The following is a 5190-nucleotide window of genomic DNA, read 5'->3' on the forward strand; positions in this document are numbered from 1 at the left end:
TGCTTCAGCCTCACCGACCCCTCTCCTCCTCCAGCAAGCGCGGGCGACCACCCCAGGACGAGAACGCCTGACACGCACTGGCACGGAGCCGGTGGGATGGGGTAAGTCGCGACCGCACCCGGGTGCCGGCGGCAGGGAGTGCACGTGGTAGAGGACCCCGCGCCCCTAACCCCGCCGCCCTCGGGTACCAGAGACCGGAGGTGGCACCACGGTCGTGGGGGCGCCTGGAACGCACAAGAGCCGGCGCGCAGGCCCCAGCGGGCGGGCTCAAGCGGCGGGGGTGGAAACGGGCGTCCGGTTCTCGGCCAGAGCCCGGAGCCCTCCCCGCACACGCATCCAGGCACCCGGAAGCTCTCGGGCGACTGTCACCCGAGCAGAGCGTGTCAGCACTTACCTGGCGGCACAAAACCACCCATTCGGGGGCAAGAATCGCCGCGCCCGGAGACGGGGCCCACCCACGGATCACCAGGGGAACCCCTGGATCACGGCCACGGCCACCAGACCCCAAGCACGACCCCATCGCCACCAGGCCCGGAGCTCCCGGGGCCATCTGGTCGACCCCAGAAGCGTGGCGGCAGGGGGAGCCGGGGACAGCCTCCCCGGGCCGCCCGCGCGGGCCGGGACCGGTCGGTCCCCTCCCTCTGAGTCGCCGGGTCAGGGACTTAGAAAAGAATTCCGCGGAGGCGCCTCCGGCGACCGGGCCCGGGGCGGGACCGTGGCTCCCGTCCCTCAGCCGGGGCTCCACCTACGCCTCGAGCCGGCCCCCTCCCGCCTCCGGACAAAGACGCGACCCGCGAAACTCGGAGAGAGAAGTCCGGTCCGACGGCCCGGACCCACCCCGGGCACGCGTCCGGGGCCGGGGACGCCCTCCCCGGCCCGCCCTCGAGGGCTCCCGGGGCCGGTCCACGCTCTTCTCCAGGGGCGGGACTTGGAAAAAAAAACTGCCACGGAGGAGGAGGCATCCGAGGACCGGGCCCGGTCCCCACCGCCAGAGCCGGTCGACTCGGAAGACCAGTGGGGAAAAGGCCAGCCCGGCGGCCGAGCCCGTCGCGCCCTCCACGGGCCTCCCCCCGCAAGGCCCCGGCCGGTCGCCCACCTCCGGAGCGGGGCGCGGAAAGGGGATCGGCGACGCGGAAGGCCCGACCACCGGGCCGCCCTCGGGACGACGGCCGGGCACGGGACGAGCTCCCTCGCCCGTTCCCCCGCGGCGGCCCCCCCACCCCCCTCCCGGGGACGGAGGGGGCACCGGCGGCTGCTGGTCGACCCGTCCGGGAGGCCCCACACCCCGGCCGGCACCGGGCGGCGCGGCGACAGCCACCTCCCTCAGTAGCCTGCACCTCCAATCTCCGGCGAGCGGGCGGTCGCGCTCACGCCCCGGCGCCACCGGGCCAGATCCCGCCAGCGACGCCGGCCTCCCGGGACTCTGCCTCGGTCACCGCGGCCGAGTCCGTCCCTTGGCCCGCGTCGCCGGAGCTCCGGAGGAAAGAGACGATATAAAAGCGGCCGCCAGGTGGCACCCGGCGACCGACGACCGCCTCAGCGGGACGGAGCCGGAGCGCGGGCCCGCCGGGGAGCACAGCCGGGCCGCCGGGCCGCCCGATCCCGTCCCGGAGCCCCCTCGGACCCAGCCTCCCGGCCCAGTGCGGCCCCGGGGTGTCCGCCCGCGGGCTCCCGGCCGCCAAGGCGCAGCCCCAGCCGCAGGAGGGGGACTCGGAAAAGGTTTCTCGGGCGATCACCGGGAAGGGGAAGGGGAGAGTTCCCCCCAGAGAGGCCAGGGGGGCGGCCCGGGCCGGGCTGGGCCGGTGCGGCCGGGGAGGCCGCCGCTTCCCGGAGCGGCTGGAGCGCCCCCGGGGTTCCCGGGAGGACTTAGAAAATCAGGGCGGGCGGGGGACGGTCAAACCGAAACCAGGCACGTCATCCGAGAAGGGACCGTGATGACGGGAGGAGGAAAGCTTTCCAGTCCAGAGGGCCTGTCGAAGGCAGGCGGAGAGTCTACCCGCTGAAACTGACGAAGATGGGCAAAAGAAGCTAGCTCAGGCGCCGACATTTAAGGAAATAAAAAAAAAAAGCACGAGGGCGTGGAGAAATGGGGGAAAAATCAACACTGAGAAATCTACCCTCTGAAACCGACGAAGATGGGCAACAGGGGCTAGCTCAGGTGGCAATTTTTAAGGAAAAATGAAAGGAAGTGCGTGGAGACCTGGGGAAAAAAGCAACACGGAGAAATCTACCCTCTAGAACTGAGAAAGAAGCGCAACAGAGGCTAGCTCAGGTGGCAATCTTTAAGCAAAAAAAATAAGATAAAAAAATACAATAGCGAGGAGACGCGGGTCAAAAAGCAACCCTGAAAAAGGTACCCTCTGAAACTGAGGAAGCAGGGCAACAGTGCCTAGCTCAGGTGACAATCTTTAAGCAAAAGAAACACACAAGGGCGTGGGGAGCTGGGGGAAAAGGCAACACTGAGAAATCCACCCTCTGAAACTGACGAAGATGGGCAAGAGAGGCTGGCTTCAGGTGGCAATCTTTCAGCAAAAGAAACACACAAGGGCGTGGGGAGCTGGGGAAAAGGCAACACTGAGAAATCCACCCTCTGAAACGGACGAAGATGGGCAACAGAGGCTAGCTCAGGTGGCAATCTTTAAGCAAAAAAAATAAGATAAAAAAAATACAATGGCGAGGAGACCCGGTCAAAAAGCAACCCTGAAAAAGGTACCCTCTGAAACTGAGGAAGCAGGGCAACAGTGCCTAGCTCAGGTGACAATCTTTAAGCAAAAGAAACACACAAGGGCGTGGGGAGCTTGGCGAAAAGGCAACACTGAGAAATCCACCCTCTGAAACGGACGAAGATGGGCAACAGAGGCTAGCTCAGGTGGCAATCTTTAAGCAAAAGAAACACACAAGGGCGTGGAGACCTGGGGAAAAAGCAACACGGAGAAATCCACCCTCTGAAACTGAGGAAGATGGGCAAGAGAGGCTGGCTTCAGGTGGCAAACGTTAAGCAAAAGAAACACACAAGGGGCGTGGAGACCTGAGGAAACAGCAACACGGAGATATCGACCCTCTGAAACTCAGGAAGATGGGCAAGAGAGGCTAGCTCAGGTGGCAATCGTTAAGCAAAAACAAAACCCAAAGGCGTGGAGACCTGGGGAAAAAGCAACCCTGAAATATCTACCCTCTGAAACTGAGGAAGATGGGCAAGAGAGGCTGGCTTCAGGTGGCAATCTTTAAGCAAAAGAAACACACAAGGGCGTGGAGGCCTGGGGAAAAAGCAACACGGAGAAATCCACCCTCTGAAACTGAGGGACATGGGCAAAAGAAGCTAGCTCAGGTTGCAACCTTTAAGCAGAAAAAAAAACACAAGGGGCGTGCAGACCTGGCAAAAAAGCAACAGTGAGAAATCTACCCTCTGAAACCGACGAAGATGGACAACAGAGGCTAGCTCAGGTGGCAATTTTTAAGGAAAAATAAAAGGAAGTGCGTGGAGACCTGGGGAAAAAGCAACACGGAGAAATCTACCCTCTAGAACTGAGAAAGAAGCGCAACAGAGGCTAGCTCAGGTGGCAATCTTTAAGCAAAAAAAATAAGATAAAAAAATACAATGGCGAGGAGAGCCGGTCAAAAAGCAACCCTGAAAAAGGTACCCTCTGAAACTGAGGAAGCAGGGCAACAGTGCCTAGCTCAGGTGACAATCTTTAAGCAAAAGAAACACACAAGGGCGTGGGGAGCTGGCGAAAAGGCAACACTGAGAAATCCACCCTCTGAAACGGACGAAGATGGGCAACAGAGGCTAGCTCAGGTGGCAATCTTTAAGCAAAAGAAACACACAAGGGCGTGGAGACCTGGGGAAAAAGCAACACGGAGAAATCCACCCTCTGAAACTGAGGAAGATGGGCAAGAGAGGCTACCTCAGGTGGCAATCCTTAAGCAAAAACAAAGCACAAAGGCGTGGAGCCCTGGGGACAAAGCAACCCTGAAATATCTACCCTCTGAAACTGAGGAACATGGGCAAGAGAGGCTAGCTCAGGTGGCAATCGTTAAGCAAAAACAAAACACAAAGGCGTGGAGACCTGGGGAAAAAGCAACCCTGAAATATCTACCCTCTGAAACTGAGGAAGATGGGCAAGAGAGGCTGGCTTCAGGTGGCAATCTTTAAGCAAAAGAAACACACAAGGGCGTGGAGGCCTGGGGAAAAAGCAACACGGAGAAATCCACCCTCTGAAACTGAGGGACATGGGCAAAAGAAGCTAGCTCAGGTTGCAACCTTTAAGCAGAAAAAAAACACAAGGGCGTGCAGACCTGGCAAAAAAGCAACAGTGAGAAATCTACCCTCTGAAACCGACGAAGATGGACAACAGAGGCTAGCTCAGGTGGCAATTTTTAAGGAAAAATAAAAGGAAGTGCGTGGAGACCTGGGGAAAAAGCAACACGGAGAAATCTACCCTCTAGAACTGAGAAAGAAGCGCAACAGAGGCTAGCTCAGGTGGGCAATCTTTAAGCAAAAAAAATAAGATAAAAAAATACAATGGCGAGGAGACCCGGTCAAAAGCAACCCTGAAAAAGGTACCCCTCTGAAACTGAGGAAGCAGGGCAACAGTGCCTAGCTCAGGTGACAATCTTTAAGCAAAAGAAACACACAAGGGCGTGGGGAGCTGGCGAAAAGGCAACACTGAGAAATCCACCCTCTGAAACGGACGAAGGATGGGCAACAGAGGCTAGCTCAGGTGGCAATCTTTAAGCAAAAGAAACACACAAGGGCGTGGAGACCTGGGGAAAAAGCAACACGGAGAAATCCACCCTCTGAAACTGAGGAAGATGGGCAAGAGAGGCTACCTCAGGTGGCAATCCTTAAGCAAAAACAAAAGCACAAAGGCGTGGAGCCCTGGGGACAAAGCAACCCTGAAATATCTACCCTCTGAAACTGAGGAACATGGGCAAGAGAGGCTAGCTCAGGTGGCAATCGTTAAGCAAAAACAAAACCCCAAAGGCGTGGAGACCTGGGGAAAAAGCAACCCTGAAATATCTACCCTCTGAAACTGAGGAAGATGGGCAAGAGAGGCTGGCTTCAGGTGGCAATCTTTAAGCAAAAGAAACACACAAGGGCGTGGAGGCCTGGGGAAAAAGCAACACGGAGAAATCCACCCTCTGAAACTGAGGGGACATGGGCAAAAGAAGCTAGCTCAGGTTGCAACC

The sequence above is a fragment of the Equus asinus genome, unplaced genomic scaffold (genome assembly GCF_041296235.1).
Source record: "Equus asinus isolate D_3611 breed Donkey unplaced genomic scaffold, EquAss-T2T_v2 contig_554, whole genome shotgun sequence".
NCBI classification, from domain to species: domain Eukaryota; kingdom Metazoa; phylum Chordata; class Mammalia; order Perissodactyla; family Equidae; genus Equus; species Equus asinus.